Below are 17,117 nucleotides of genomic sequence, written 5' to 3'. Positions count from 1 at the left end.
CCTTTTCAGTGGGATGGTTTTAGTTGCTGCCTCTTGTATAATGTTACGAGCCTCTATCCATCGTTCTTCAGGCACTCTGTCCACAAAATCTAAATCCTTAAACCTGTTCCTCACTTCCACTGTGTATTCATAAGGGATTTGACTTAGATTGTATCTTACCGGCCCAGTGGTTTTTCCTACTTTCTTCAGTTTAAGCTTGAATTTTGCTATAAGAAGCTGATGATCTGAGCCACAGTCAGCTCCAGGTCTTGTTTTTGCTGACTGTATAGAGCTTCTCCATCTTTGGCTGCAGAGAATATAATCAATCTGATTTCGATGCTGCCCATCTGGTGATGTCCATGTGTAGAGTCATCTCTTGTGTTGTTGGAAAAGAGTGTTTGTGATGACCAGCTTGTTCTCTTGGCAGAACTCTATTAGCTTTTGCCCTGCTTCATTTTGAACTCCAAGGCCAAACTTGCCAGTTGTTCCTTTTATCTCTTGGCTCCCTACTTTAGCATTCCAATCCCCTATAATGAGAAGAACATTCTTCTTTGATGTCATTTCTATAAGGTGTTGTAAGACTTCATAGAATTGGTCAATTTCAGTTTCTTCAGCACCAGTGGTTGGTGCATAAACTTGAATTACTGTGATGTTAAAAGGTCTGCCTTGGATTCGTATCGAGATCATTCTATCATTTTTGAAATTGCATCCCAGTACAGCTTTCGCTACTCTTTTGTTGACTATGAGGGCCACTCCATTTCTTTTACGGATTCTTGCCCACAGTAGTAGATATGATGGTCATCCGAACTGAATTCGCCCATTCTCGTCCATTTTAGTTCCCTGATGCCCAGGATGTCAATATTTATTTTTGCCATCTCATTTTTGACCACATCCAACTCACCAAGGTTCATGGTTCTTACATTCCAGGTTCCTATGCAATATTTTTCTTTACAGCATTGGACTTTCCTTTCGCTTCCAGGCATATCCGCAACTGAGCGTCCTTTCGGCTTTGGCCCAGCCGCTTCATCAGCTCTGAATCTACTTGTACTTGTCCTCCGCTCTTCCCCAGTAGCATGTTGGACGCCTTCCGACCTGAGGGGCTCATCTTCCAGCGTCATAACTTTTATATGCCTGTTGTCTTTGTCCAGGGAGTTTTCTTGGCAGGGATACTGGAGTGGCCTGCCGGTTCCTGCTCCAGGTGGATCACATTTGGTCAAAACTCTCCACTATGACCTGTCCATCTTGGGTGGCCCTGCACGGCATAGCTCATAGCTTCTCTGAGTTATTCAAGCCCCTTTGCCACGGCAAGGCAGTGATCCATGAAGGGGAGGCAGTGATCCATGAAGGGGATTGGAAAGCCCCATTCAAGCTCCATTCAAGACTGGAAAGCACTAAAACGCATAGCCAGATATCTAAAGGGTACTATGCACTACAGATTAAGGTTTACTAACCAAAAATCTGGAGGTCTTGAAATTTATGCTGACGCGAGTTTTGGAGATGACGCTACTGACAGTAAAAGCACTTCAGGAATGTGTTACTTATCTAATCAATGTCAGTTTGGTCTTGCAGAAAGCAAACTACAGTGAGCTGAAGGGAGTGACATTTTGCAGTCGTGGGTGGGCAGTGCACCAAATGTCTGACATTGGTGGCTCGCTCTGCCCCCGGCTGCAGGGCGCACGCAGTTAAACTATCCAAAAAGGGTGATAACACACATTTATGTAACTGATTACCGGTATGTAGTGGACAGTAGTAAAGAATTTGTTCTACAGTGTCCAGCACATTTAAATAACATAAGCAATGTTTCTAGGGATGTTTAAGTATCTGCCCTTAACAAAAGCTGATGGGAAAATGTTCAGTTGGGTTAACATAAATGCCCTGCATTGGTCTGGAATTATTAACTTTAAGATAGAAGTGATCCTGTTATCGGTTGTATTTAAATCATAGAACCTGGGGGAGCAGATTTTATCTATAGCTGACTCATGTTTTGTTTTTCAAAAGCAATCTAATTTGGATATTGCAATAAATATATTGCTCACAAAAATTATTCCAAGTCAATACTAATAGATCTAATTTTGCTGTGTATGAATTGGTGCCATCTGGATTTTTAGAAGTCCTTAAGTCAGGCATGATCAAAGTGTGGCCAGATTAAGCCTGCCATTCAGTTTAATCCGGCCCCTGTGGCAGTTTATTTCCTGGGGTGAAATCAAAAAAGCTCAAGAACTTTGGGGGGAAATCCCAAAAGAAGCTCAACAACTTTAATCCTAAAAAAAGCTTTAGTCGGCCCTCACACATGTTCACTTCATCAAATCTGGCCCTCTTTGAAAAAAGTATGGACACCCCTGCCTTAAGTAAATCAGAAAGCTGACTTGAAGGTTGGGAACGAAAAAGGTACCCTCAGCTCTAATATCCCTAATGTGAAAGGAGTGGGTTATTCAGCAACCAGGAAAACCAGAGCAAACAACGATGAAACATAGTTGATTTACCCATCCACCTACATTAACTAAGTTGCAAAATATTTATTCAGCAACTTGGTTACAGAATACCAGAACTGATAGGAGGCTATAATGTTGACTGAACATCCAACATCCACTGGGGTCATAATTTTAGCTTACACAACAGGTAGCAGGTACAAAGGAGCTGGTTACAATAAGGCAGGTGTCTGCTGTTTCCTGGCCAGCCCCAGTACTTCTCCATCTTGCTTGCTGCTGCAGTCCCTGTTGCAGTCTTTGGTCTGCCCTGCTACCCTGTCTCTTGTCTCAGTGCCTACAGTTGGATGTGATCTATATTCCTGCTTAAAACTCCATATGGGAAGCATGCATAAGGTACTGCTTCACAAACGTTTAGAACAAGGGTGCGGAATTCAAAGCCCATGGGCTAGAAGCAACCCACAGACTGGTTTAACCTGGCCACTGGATCCCCTCCCACCCACCAGCTGTTCAGCAAACAAAAGCTGAGAGAGAAAAGTACTGGTGTTGTACCGAGGGTCCAGTTGCAGCTCCTTCCTCTGCAAAAATATCTGCAGAGAGAGACTTTCACTTCTTGGAAATCTGTCAGAAGGGTCCATGCATTTTGTCATTGCTTGAATGTCATTTCTGGAGATGCAATTGCATTTTGAAGTTGGAGGCTTCGAAGAGTTCTAAGGCAGGGCTTGTAATTTAGCTGTGCATTAATGTTATTTGCACTCTTCTGCTGGGGTTACTGATTTGCAGCCAGGACAGGTAAAAGGCCTTGGAGAGATTTGGTTTGTTTGTTTGTTTACAAAATGTATATAAATAAAAAAGTTTATGGAGAAAATTGAATTTTAAAACTTGAGTGGTGTTACCAAGAATTGAATAACATATGCCTGTTTCCATGGGAAATAGCTGTGTGTGAGAGACAGCGAGAGATTGTGTGTGTGTGTGTGTGTGTGTGTGTGTGTGTGTGTGTTAAGGGCAGGGCTTTTTTTCAGCCAGAACTCACCAGAACTTAGTTCTGGCACCTCTCAGGTAGGCACCATTGCCATTATAAGAGAACAAGGGAGGCGTTCATGTTGAGTTCCGGCACTTCTTTTTCTAGAAAAATAGCACTGGTTAAGGGTATGCAATTGGGTGTCGTCCTGGCTCCTCACATTTCTGCAGCTGACCCCTGCCTGCTACTGGCAAGGAATCCCGGGATAATGCAGAGTCTTCAAGGTTACCCACCCTGGTTTGAACATAAAGCAAGATAATGCATGCCACAAGGCACTGAAACTTCCAGGCCAGATTATCTAAATGGGGATTAAAGGATGTTTTTGAGAGGGGAAACCCCAACATCGAACCTACCTTCTTCTCCAACAGACATAAGACTTTCTCTTATATTGACTACGTGCTAATTAAAGAAGGGAATGAAATCAGTGTTAGAACAGCAAAGACTATGGGAATATGGATTTCAGACCATGCTCCACTATTTGTGGAGCTGGGACAGGAAGACGATGGAAAAAGCAGGACATAGCGGCACAATAACCTAACAATGGCAAAAGAGATTGACAGGGAATATATCAGAAAACAAATTGGTTGGCATTTTAAAGAGGTTAATAGTTCGGCCGAGATACCGGTAGTATGGGACACTTTCAAAGCTGTTATAAGAGGACATTGTATACAGAAAGAGATTGCGATTAAGAAGGATTGGTACTCGGGGAGACAGGAAAAAATTAAAGAGATTGAAATTTTGCAACAACAGCAACAGGTTACATTTCTACGGAGCAGACAGGAGCAGTTAAGAAAGTTAAAACAGGAATTGGATGAGCTGGATATAGTTGCGGTGTGAAAGAGAGATAATATGATCAAAAATGATTTTCAGAGAACCTCAATAGGATCATATAAGAGACTGGCAAACTATTTAAAGAAAAGAAGAGATAAACAGAGGGTTAAGGCCATTAAGACCAGGAGGAAAATACTTACACAAAGCTCTAGAGAAATAAGGAAAGAATTTGCAGGATTCTATCAATCTTTATATAAAGAAGAAAATAAAAATATTAGTAGGGAAAGTTTGGGGTTTAAAATCAAAGAAAGTGATAGATTAAGACTGAAGGAGGAAATTTCTTTGGAAGAAATAGAGAATGTAGTTAAATCATTTAAAAGTAAGAAATTTCCAGGATTAGATGGAATTACGGCAGACTTTTATAAAGAAACAATTGATATCCTGGGCTCAGAACTTTAAAAAGTATTTAATAATATCTTAGATGGGGGGAAAGCCCCAGACATTTGGAAACTAGCGGAAATAGTAGAGACTGCAAAACCACAAAAGGACCCTACAGAGGTGGGGTCATACAGAGGAGAAGAAGGAAATTGTAAAAAAAAGACAAAGATGGATATCAATAGGGAAATATTAAATACTTGGGGGTAAATATTATTAAAAATATTGCTAGGATTCCAGATGTAAATTACAAAGAAGCGTGGAGGAAGATCAAGAAGGACATAAAATCATGGAAAAATAAGAATTTATCTATTCTAGGTAGGATTAGAGCAGTTAAAATGTTTCTGGTACAAAAATTATTATATTTATTTCAAGTAATTACGCTACCCATTAGGAAAATATGGTTCAAAACATGGAATAAGGTATTTAAAAATTAGATTTTTAGAAGTAAAAGAGTTAGAACCCCAGACATAGTAAATTATTCATCTCAAGAAGAGATGGAATGGGGAATACCGAATTTAGAATTTTACTATGAAACATTCCAATTGAAAAATCTAATAGATATTTGGATATAAGGATGGGATTAAATGGATAAGGCTGGAGAATGAAATAAGTGAAGGAATAGGAAGAGAAGGGATATTTAATAGAGATATTAATACGGCTTTTAAGAAGACAATAAGACCAAGGAAAACTGCGTTAGGAATCTGGAAGAATTGGAATACGAAATGGATGCCAACATACTCAAGGTGGACACCGTTAAAATATATGCAGGAGGGTCAAAGGGAACTGGGTTGGTGGAAGAAATTAGAAGATCAGGGATTTTATACATTAAAAGGTATGTTTGATGAAGAAGGGAATTTAATTACAAAAAAAGTTTTTTTAGAAAAAATAGGAAAACAATATTGGCTGAAAGTGCAAGAACTTTATGATTTAATAAAAACGGAAAGAGCAGAGGAAACGATGAGGACAGAAATGAAAATAGATATGGTGCTGAACAAAAGACAAATACCGGAGAAAGGGATAGCAGGGATGTTATATAAACTGCTGATAAGCGACAAAGAAAAAATGATAAGGATAATCCAGATTAAATGGGGGCAGGAAGGTATGATCCATCCAAACAGGCCCAAGAACTGATGAAGAATATAAACAATATTAAAATAGAAAAGTATAAAGAATTAAGTAGAATTTTTTTATTAAAATGGTATACAACTCCGGCACAAATGTCGTATATAGTGAAAGGGTTTAGTCCCAAATGCTGGCATTGTGGTCAGGAAAAAGGACTATATTCACACATGTGGTGGGAATGTAATCTGGTTAAGGAATATTGGCAAAAGATTATAAAGGTAATTTTTGGATTATTTCAAATAAACATAGAAGTTAATAGGGATTTGTTATTTTCGGGAATACTGGGAAATAACAAAGTAAAAAGTAATAAGCAAGAGTTGTACAAGATTATGATTTTAGCTGGAATGGCAGTTATTGCTTTGGGATGGAAAGAAAAAGCCAAATGGAATATGGAAAAATGGAATGATTATGTTTTTGAATACGTACAATCAGAAATATTTGCACAGATAGTGGCAGAGGATAGATGTGAAAATAAATGCCAAAGAATCACAAATAAATGGGCATTTTACAGGAACTGGATAAAAAGAGGGGAAGCCAACCCTAACATACAAGCTCGGAAGGGAGTGGAAGAAGAAAAAGTAAACCAGATGGTATTTTGAATTGATTTTGTTATGTAAGCCTTTTTTCAGAAACCATATATATTACTGTTATGCAGTTATGCATTGTAGTACGAATGAATTTTGTTTTGTATTCTTTGTTTTATAGAATACATATAATAATGTTATGTTACTAAGCAAATTTAATAAAACAGTAAAAAAAACACAAAAAACTTCACCTAACAGGAGGGCCTTTTTATATCATCCCAATATGCATAGATGAAGCAGGAATTTCAGTGTCTCCCTTGCAAATGCACACACTCTCTCACTAGATGGCAGACTTTAACCATTTCACACAAGTTTCCTCCCCCAAAATGTGAGAGGCTCTTATTTATTTTGTGTATGGGCATGCGTGTACCTTTGAGGTATAAGTAATTAGGTTTCTTTAAAAACAACAACTCTGAAGGGTTTTTTTGTGCATGGGGGATGAAGACTTCATAGTTGGCTGCATTATACACTTTTGCTTACTTTGTGCAATGGGGTCATTAGTGCTTTATGTAGAGTTTCGAGAAACATAATGTGCAGGTTTAAATTATTGTGATCCTTGTCTACGAGCAATGAGGTGCATCCACCTATAAATGAGACATCGCATGACCACTTGCTCACAAATTTTAGAAACTCATCGGGCTGGGGGGTGTTCCTGTTCCTTTTTTTTCAATTACAGTGGACGCTCGGGTTGCGAATGTGATCTGTGTGGGATGCACGTTCGCAACCTGCAGCGTTCGCAACCCGCGTTGCGATTCGGCGCTTCTGCACATGCGCAAAGTGCTATTTAGTGCTTCTGCGCATGCACGACCGCCGAAACCCGGAAGTAATCTGTTCTAGTACTTCCAGGTTTCGGAGGTCCGCAACCTGAAAAAATGCAACCTGAAGCGGCTGTAACCCGAGGTATGACTGTACACAGAAGCTTCCTGCATTCAGACAGACTTCTGATTCTCAGATATAAGCATGAACTTGACAACCCCCAAAGTAATACTTCTGCGAACACTTGTCTATGATGCGGGTCCATGCTAGTTCTGGGAATGCTAAGCTCTAGAAATCCCTTCATGAGTTCTCTAGGGCATAACATCCCCTCCCTCACATACAAAAAGGCCGGGATGTGAATATATACACAGGCACACCCTCCCCATTTCATTCAACATGCACACAAGAGCAGAACCACACCAGAAGACTAAAATGAGATGTGCAGTAGCTAGGGATGGGGGAGAAACTTGGTTGGCTTTGCATTTAAAGGCAAACCCACTAAATCTGCCCTTCCCCCCCAAAAAAAGTGAACAGAAAGACAGTGCTCCGAATTTTGCAACCTGGTTCTCCAACCAAGCAATGGGTTCAATAATTCATTTGTTAAGGTAAAGTGTGTATAAAAAGGCATACATCAGAGAAACTAACTTGCACCTGAAGACGCCACTACTGTTCCTTACAAAACAATAATGGAAGGACTGAAGGCGCACTTTTTGCCGCATTTTTTTGCCGCATTTTCAAAAATGCATATATTTGGTGAAGTTGTAGGCAGAAGTGTTGTTATATACTGAGCTGAATAGGATCCAAAATGCAGCAATCTGATTGGTCCTAGAACAATAGGATCCAAAATGCAGCAGTCTGATTGGTCCTAGAACAATAGGATTCAGAATGCAGCAGTCTGATTGGTCCTAGAACAATGCAGCAGTATGATTGGTTGGCAGGAGCCACCCAATCCAGCTCCAGGTGGAAGTGAATCTGCAACCTGATTGGCCTACAGGAGAATCCCGGAATTAGTCAATCACATGCTGCCCATTGTGTAAATAATGTATATAAAGCAGATATTTTGGGGGAACTTCCATTCCTCACTACTATAAGCTGAATAAAGAGCATTAAATCCACTCTTGACTCCGAGTATTTTTCACTGGCGACGAAGGTGGGATCCTGCTGAGCTGACTGCCACACACAGCAGCGCAGCAGCGCCACCTGCCACACTGCTGCCTCGCACCATGTATCCAGGCTTCAGCTCTGGAACCCAAGGAACTCAGAATGGCAACTGACAGGAGCTTCTCGGCGTTCAACCCAGCATCAGGAGACTGGTAAGCATACGCCTCCCATTTCACCTTCCTCCTAGAAGCCAAAGGGGTCACCAATGACGCCAAGAAGAGGGCGATATTTTTCAGTGTCTGTGGAGAGGAGACGTTCGAAATCGCCCGGGCTCTCCTTGCACCTGAAGATGCCACTACTGTTCCTTACAAAACAATAATGGAAGGACTGAAGGGACACTTTTTGCCGCAGCCCTCGGTGGTGGCTCGTCGAATTGCCTTCTACACAAAGCAGCTAGCCCCTGGGGAAACCATAACTGGGTTTGTGACCTCCCTCCACCAAGCCGCCCAGTTCTGCAACTTCTTAGAGTTGGAGAACATGCTTTGTGACCACCTCGTTGGTGGCCTGAAGTATGAGAAGTTGCAACGATGCCTCTACACCAAGAAGGTCCTAACGTTCCAGATCGCTCTGGAGGAGGCCCTGGCAATGGAAGCTGCTGAGAGGTCGACACAAGAGGCACGGCCGAGCCTGCTGTCCCAACTGAGGGTCCACCATGAAGACCTCGTCGACGGCTCAGGATCCAACAGGGAGGAGGTGCACTGAGTACAGCGGCACACTCAAGCAGTGCACAGACCACAGCTGCCTCAACGAGAAGGAGGGAACTGTGCAAGCTGCAGGGAGAATCATGAGAGGAGGACCTGCTGTTTCCGCAACGCAGAGTGCAGGCAGTGCAGAAAATCAGGACACATCGCCTGGGTGTGTCAGGCTCAGCCCACCTGACGCCAGGCATCAGATGACTGATCCATATCAGGAGGAATTTGCACTAAAAGGCTGATGCCTTTTCACCAGGTTTTCTTTTTTAGAAAACACATTTCACAAATGATGTGCAAATGTGCAGAAAAGAATTTAAGATTGCAGAGAAGAGGAGCCCAAATGGATGGATTTGCCCATTCTTAGTCCAGAGACTATAAAGCTACCGAATTGCACCAATGTTGTGTGTGCAGCCTTCTGTGGCATGCCAAAAGACTCCATCCTGGCTGCCATACAGGGAGTTCAAGCTAACGCACTTCTCTCAGGGGAAATTCTATTGCAGGGCTGCTTGACCCTTTTCAACCCAAAGGCCACACTGAGTGCTGAAAAAGATATACCAAGAACTCTGGCCACAACTTTCAATTTAAGGAGTAATTCCTACTCAAGAGTTGAAATGAAAAATGTGTATATTCTGCTAAGAATAACAGTTTGAAGCTAGTAGTAAATTTAAATATAACATGTAAGTAGATAATTGGATCCAAGTTTTCTTGCGTTTCTCTGTGCAAGATCCAATTATCTAAGACGCATGTCGAAAAAGAAACATAAAAGAATTAAATGATACAGACTTCCAACAGATTTATAGTCCTCAAAAAAACCGAGCTGAAGAAGGCGCTCACTCCGAAACAGGGCCCTGTCCTGGTCACCACTATTGAGTCGTACATCTGATTCACACTCCGGATACTCCGTTTTGGCCCTATTTGATCCTTTATTCTTTATTCTTTATCCTGATTTTTTATATATGTGGACTCTTTTTGACTGCCTTTGAGACTTGTATAAAACAATTGTTGTGCACTGGTATTTCATGTATCTTTGTGCCATATCACTGCATATTTGAAACTACATTATTTCTGTACTTACCGTAAACGTTGTATCCAAACTTACTATTACTTTAAAACCATCGTACTTACATGTTATATTTGAATTTACTACTAGCTTCAAACTGTTATTCTTAGCAGAATATACGCGTTTTTCATTTCAACTCTTGAGTAGGAATTACTCCTTAAATTGAAAGTTGTGGCCAGAGTTCTTGGTATATCTTTTTCAGCACACTGAGTGCTGGCCAAGCCTCCAAGGGTCACACTGACATGTATCATTTTGTGACACAGTAATTCAGCTTTGGGACGTTGGTGGCGCTGTGGGTTAAACTACAGAGCCTAGGACTTGCTGATCAGAAGGTCGGCGGTTCAAATCTCCGCGACGGGGTGAGCTCCCATTGCTTGGTCCCTGCTCCTGCCAACCTAGCAGTTCGAAAGCACGTCAAAGTGCAAGTAGATAAATAGGTACCGCTCCAGCGGGAAGGTAAACGGCGTTTCCATGCACTGCTCTGGTTTGCCAGAAGCGGTTTAGTCATGCTGTCCACATGACCCGGAAGCTATACGCCCGGCTCCCTCGGCCAATAAAGAGAGATGAGTGCCGCAACCTCAGATGGTGAAACGCAAACAGGGGACACAGAAAGGGCTGAACTCCTCAATGCCTTCTTTGCCTCAGTCTTCTCCGATAAAGAAAACAATGCCCGACCTGAAGAATTTGGAGCAAATGATTCAGCAAAGGAAACACAGCCCAGAATAACTAAGGAGATAGTACAAGAATATTTGGCTAGTTTAGATGTATTCAAGTCTACAAAGCCAGATGAACTGCATCCAAGAGTATTAAAAGAACTGGCAGATGTGATCTCAGAACCACTGGCAGTCATCTTTGAGAATTCCTGGAGAACAGGCGAAGTCCCGGCAGACTGGAGGAGGGCAAATGTTGTCCCTATTTTCAAAAAGGGGAAAAGAGAGGACCCAAATAATTACCGCCCAGTCAGTCTGACATCAATACCAGGGAAGATTCTGGAGCAGATCATTAAGCAAACAGTCTGTGAGCACCTAGAAAGGAATGCTGAGATCACCAATAGTCAGCATGGATTTCTGAAAAATAAGTCATGTCAGACTAACCTGATCTCGTTTTTTGACAGAATTACAAGCCTGGTAGATGAAGGGAACACAGTGGATGTAGCCTACCTTGATTTCAGCAAGGCATTTGACAAGGTGCCCCATGATATTCTTGTAAAGAAGCTGGTAAAATGTGGTCTTGACTATGCTACCACTCAGTGGATTTGTAACTGGCTGACTGACCGAACCCAAAGGGTGCTCATCAATGGTTCCTCTTCATCCTGGAGAAGAGTGACTAGTGGGGTGCCACAGGGTTCTGTCTTGGGCCCGGTCTTATTCAACATCTTTATCAACGACTTGGATGATGGACTCAAGGGCATCCTGATCAAATTTGCAGATGACACCAAATTGGGAGGGGTGGCTAACACCCCAGAGGACAGGAACACACTTCAAAACGCCCTTGACAGATTAGAGAACTGGGCAAAAACAAACAAGATGAATTTTAACAGGGAGAAATGTAAAGTATTGCACTTGGGCAAAAAAAATGAGAGGCACAAATACAAGATGGGTGACACATGGCTTGAGAGCAGTACATGTGAAAAGGATCTAGGAGTCTTGGTTGACCACAAACTTGACATGAGCCAACAGTGTGACGCGGCAGCTAAAAAAGCCAATGCAATTCTGGGCCTCATCAATAGGAGTATAGCATCTAGATCAAGGGAAGTAATAGTGCCACTGTATTCTGCTCTGGTCAGACCTCACCTGGAGTACTGTGTCCAGTTCTGGGCACCACAATTCAAGAAGGACACTGACAAACTGGAACGTGTCCAGAAGAGGGCAACCAAAATGGTCAAAGGCCTGGAAACGATGCCTTATGAGGAACGGTTAAGGGAGCTGGGCATGTTTAGCCTGGAGAAGAGGAGGTTAAGGGGTGATATGATAGCCATGTTCAAATATATAAAAGGATGTCACATAGAGGAGGGAGAAAGGTTGTTTTCTGCTGCTCCAGAGAAGCGGACACGGAGCAATGGATCCAAACTACAAGAAAGAAGATTCCACCTAAACGTTAGGAAGAACTTCCTGACAGTAAGAGCTGTTCGACAGTGGAATTTGCTGCCAAGGAGTGTGGTGGAGTCTCCTACTTTGGAGGTCTTTAAGCAGAGGCTTGACAACCATATGTCAGGAGTGCTCTGATGGTGTTTCCTGCTTGGCAGGGGGTTGGACTCGATGGCCCTTGTGGTCTCTTCCAACTCTATGATTCTATGATTCTATGACCCAAACTCTTCCTGTGACATCACATCATTACCTTGACAACATTCGAAACAGCCTGTTTCTGTTCACACCTCAGGGGAGGGGCAAAGGATAGTTCTCTTGCCCTGCCAATGGCCCTCAATGACCTTGTATTGCTTCTTAATGGCCCTAGCTTGGCCACTTCATTTTGCATAGGCCAGCCCAGGAATTCCTCTGAAACGTGTATTTGCCCTTCATATCCCAAATAATCAACCTACTGCCATTTATTAATGTTTGCTAAAAGACTTGATGGTCAGGGATGGTGGGAGCTGCAGTCCAACAACATAGAGGAACACAGATTCGCCTTTCCTGGCTGAAAGCGTTTTCTTCTGCCCTAGTAATGTTCATAACTGCACATACATAGATCAGCACAGGAAAGCCAACCTGGAACCATTTTGATTCCTAAACTGACCAAATCCTTTCTCTGCAAGGTTAAAAATGGAAAAGCCTTCCCATTGTCTCTTCCTTCACAAATCCTGTCTTAATCTGTGTTTGAATAAGGTGTGAGCCTGTGACCTGGCCCAGGAAATAAGTATTTTACCACTACAAAAGAATGACCAGGCTCCCCAGAAATCCAATCAAGCAACTTGCCAGACAGGAGATAAACTGTGACAGGAGAAAAACAACATTTAAATTTCTGTGATGTAGGTGGGATGTATCTGAGGGGTGGTCTTAGGTTACACCCCTTCTGTGATGTATGCATAATGTTTCTGGGGGTGGTCTTGATCTAGAGAATGGGAATTTCAAAAGTCTTTATAAGGCCTTGCAGGCCATTGTTCTGGGTCCTCTTCCTCTCCTGCGTGTGAGGGGAGTACCCTGTTGCAACAGATCAATAAAGATCAAACTTACTAGCTGCTTTGCTTCTCAATATTCTCTGGTTGGCCTCTGTTATTTTCTCCTACCAATAGGGAACCTATGTAAGGACTCTATATGGGCTCTTGGATACCCCATAAGGGAAAAGGGCATATTTTTATTTACAACAGCGCAAAATGCAAGAAGACTAAAAATAAATTGCATCACATTTTGGTTCTCTGCCTTCCATGGAAAATCCTTGTTTGCTCTGTTTAATGGTTAATCATGAAAACTGGGCATTTGATGGGTAGAAAATATGCACTAAGAAAAATAGGAGCTGAATGAAAGAAGATTCTTCTGTAAGTATGATGAAGAAGAAGAGTTTGGATTTGATATCCCGCTTTATCACTACCCGAAGGAGTCTCAAAGTGGCTAACATTCTCCTTTCCCTTCCTCCCCCACAACAAACACTCTGTGAGGTGAGTGGGGCTGAGAGACTTCAAAGAAGTGTGACTAGCCCAAGGTCACCCAGCAGCTACAATTAGAGGAGCGGGGAATCCACCACTCTTAACCACCACTCCACACTGTCCACCACTCTTAACCACTACGCCACACTGGCTCACACGTCATATTGTTTATGCTCCTTGCAACGTATCCAGTCTTAGTCCAGGCACTACTTTAGATTAATACATACTGGAAAACACTGACTTATGTTCTTGGCTATGCTTTTCCCATAGCCACAGTCTCGGATTCAATCCGAAATCAAGCATGGCACTCTCTGTCTGGCTTCCCAGCCTTCAGCTTTTCAGTTTCTAGCTTACATCGCTCCACTCTGGCCTTTGTCCTTCTACCAGCCAGCTGAGGGAGGGGGGCTCACCCATTTTTTATCTCTCTCAGAGCCACTCCCTTTGTTTCCTTAATGGCCCGTTACCTCACCAGGAAGCTCCTTGTATATTTTAACACTTCTTGGATCCAGGAATTAGAAGGGTATTGATATAGACCCTACCTGCCCCCACCAAAAAACAAACAAACCTCATAACAAATGGTTAAGAATGAAGACTTTAACCGAGAAGGAGATATATAAGCAGAATTTTTAATAGGCATCAAGACTGGCTTTAAAATGATGCACTAGTGACATATGAACAGGTAAAGCCTCTCCGCCCCCCCCATCCAGTTTTTACAGATCTAAAACTTTTGTGATCAATCAACAGAGACAGAAATGTAACTTAAATTGAGAGAAAGCTGAATTTGAAAAATCTGTTTAAACAAATGGCAGGCGGCAGAGTTAAACTAAAATAAAAGATATATTTTAAGAAAAAACTTTTATTACATTTTTGAAATTTACAAAGAAAAAAGAAAAAGAATAAATTGATCCTAAATTGCATATTCTGAGATAAGAAAAAAATTAGTACAAAATACATAGTAGAAATGTATAAATATCTAAAATAAATAGGACAATGAAAAAGAAAATAGCACAAAAATTAATAAAAAATAAAAACGAAACAGAAAAAATCAAAATGAAACAGAACATTATTTATCAAAAACAACATTATTTAAGGAGTACAAACCATAACTTAAATATTCTATGCACAAAATCCTAAAAAGAAATTACCTTCATACTTGTTTGAGTTTGAGTCCTTTATAAATTTGTTGACTTCCCTCTATCTCTTTGCAGTTTTAACTCAACTATTGCATTTAAATTATCTGTATTTAATTGTTTGTCCGCACACTATGAAAAAAATTCCTTTTCTGTGAAATTAATCTAAACACAGCCAAGTGTTGTCATTGGAACCATATTTTATTAGGTAATTTTTAAAGCAATCCCATTCTTTTTTAACATTTCTCCTGACTTGTTTCATATTAACTCTGTCATTTTGGCGAGTTCTAAGTACTCGCACAACTTTAACTGCCATTTGTCTTTTGTTGATGTTGACTAGTTTTTCCAATATTTTGCTGGTTTCCAGGACTCTGGCTGCTGTTATCGCATAAAGAAACACTTTTACTTTCGTTTGGGATGCTTATTGTTAAAATGCCTAATAAAAACTCTTCTGGTTTCTTTAGGAATGTATATTTTAGCTTTTTTATAAAATTCCTTGTAAATCATGTCCCAATTTTTTAATTAGGGGACAAGTCCACCACATGTGGAAAAAGGTTCCTTCCTGTTGTTTGCATCTCGAACACTTATTGTTATTAATTTTATTTATTTTGGCTAATTTGGATGGGGTCAGGTACCATCTGTAGGTCATTTTCATAAAATTTTCTTGAATCAGATAGCACGCTGTAAATTTTAAGGTCTCCCCCCCCAGTTCTTCCCATTTTTGCATTTAAACTGGGTATCCGAAATCTTGTGTCCACTTTACCATCACTTCCCTTCAAATTCCAATCATATATATATATATATATATATATATATATATATATGATAATATCTTTTTGATAATATCTTTCTATTATTTAATAATAATTCTTTCTCTAAATCTGATATTTTTGTATAAAATCCATTCTTTTTTGTCTATTTTAAAGATTTCATTTAGATGATAATATTGTAACCAACTTATATCTGTCTCTTTTAGTTCTTCATATTTCTTAAGTTTCAAGTTGGTTGTTTTCTTCCTCTAATATTTCCTTATATGTTAGCCAATTGTTTTCCATAAAAAATATAAGAGATCTTATCAAACTGTCTAAAAAAAGAGGGAAATGTTTATAAACTAAAATAAAATGGAATAAAAACTTGTGAAGGATTAATCCAGAAGAGGTGCTATGCATTGGCAAGAGGTTCATGCTTTTCCAGAACATTGCAATCTGTTCATTTGTTCATTCATTTTTAATTTCCCCAATCCATCTGAAAATGTTGGGGCGACCTATCTGCTAAAAAATATTCTGTTGGGCAATGCAATTTTATTATGTACTGTATAGATGTTCTTAAACTTTGTGGATGTTATCTATAATGCGATGACTTTGTTTTCAAAGTCTGTTGGTTTCTTAAAAGAAAAAGAAAAAAATTGACTATTTTACGGAAACCACTTACAGATTTATTTATGGATTAAACCATTGGTGGATACTTTGTAAAATAAATCTGTACTCTTATGTGAGGGAGGGGCATGACCACCACTTGTGCAGAGTGTTGCCCGGGAGGATGAATATGCAAATGAGGAGCAAGGCAAGCTGGAACTGCGGGTGGAGGGACGTTATGAGACCCGACAGAGAGACAGTGCCTTATGACAGATGCAAAAGCAGTGAAGGAGAGATCGCAGAAGGCTTGAGAGGAGCTGGCTGGGAGACTGACTAAGCAAATGGAGGGAGGGAGGTTGGGGCAAAACAGATGGAGGATCACTGGAGTTGTGCAAGGAAGGTGGGGGAAAGACAGAGAAGAGAAAAGAACAGAAGAGGAGAGGAGAGAAGAGAAGAGGAGTTGCAGTGTAGTAACAGGAAACTAAGGAAGATGTTAAGGAGACAGGCTGCCAAGGAGGCTAGAAAAGGCAGGGAAGTGGGAGGTGATGCAGTCAGATTGCAGGGGGTTGTTCCTGCCTCTGTGGTGAACCAAAGGAACAGCAACACACAGCGAAGTCTTAAATTTTTATTCTATGCTGGAGCAGTTCCTCATCCATTGATCACCATCCCTGGTGAAGCATCTCAGACTCCCTCGCTATTAACATTCAGGAGGAATATAAAAACCTTCTTGCTCCCTCTTGCTTACTCACCCCGGCAACCTTGGGATTATTAATTGTGAAGGTATGTGGCTTTTTAAAAGGGGGCTTCTTAATTGCTTTTAAATGTTTTGCTTTGAACTGTGTAGTTTTCGCTATGGTATATGTTGTCCTGGATTTCTCTGAGAGGAAGGGCAGGATAGAAATTGTATTAGTGGCAGTATTAGTCTGAGGGGAGCTGACTGCTTTTAGGAGGTTATTCAAATTGTTTTTAGAAGGGTTTTTTTTGGAAAGGAAATAAGTTTGAATAGTATTGTTTCAATATTGGTGTGTTTGGCTGGGGCTGG

This window comes from Podarcis bocagei, assembly GCF_964188305.1.
Source record: "Podarcis bocagei genome assembly, chromosome: 1".
NCBI classification, from domain to species: Eukaryota; Metazoa; Chordata; class Lepidosauria; order Squamata; family Lacertidae; genus Podarcis; species Podarcis bocagei.
Note: the sequence above shows the minus strand (reverse complement) of the source record.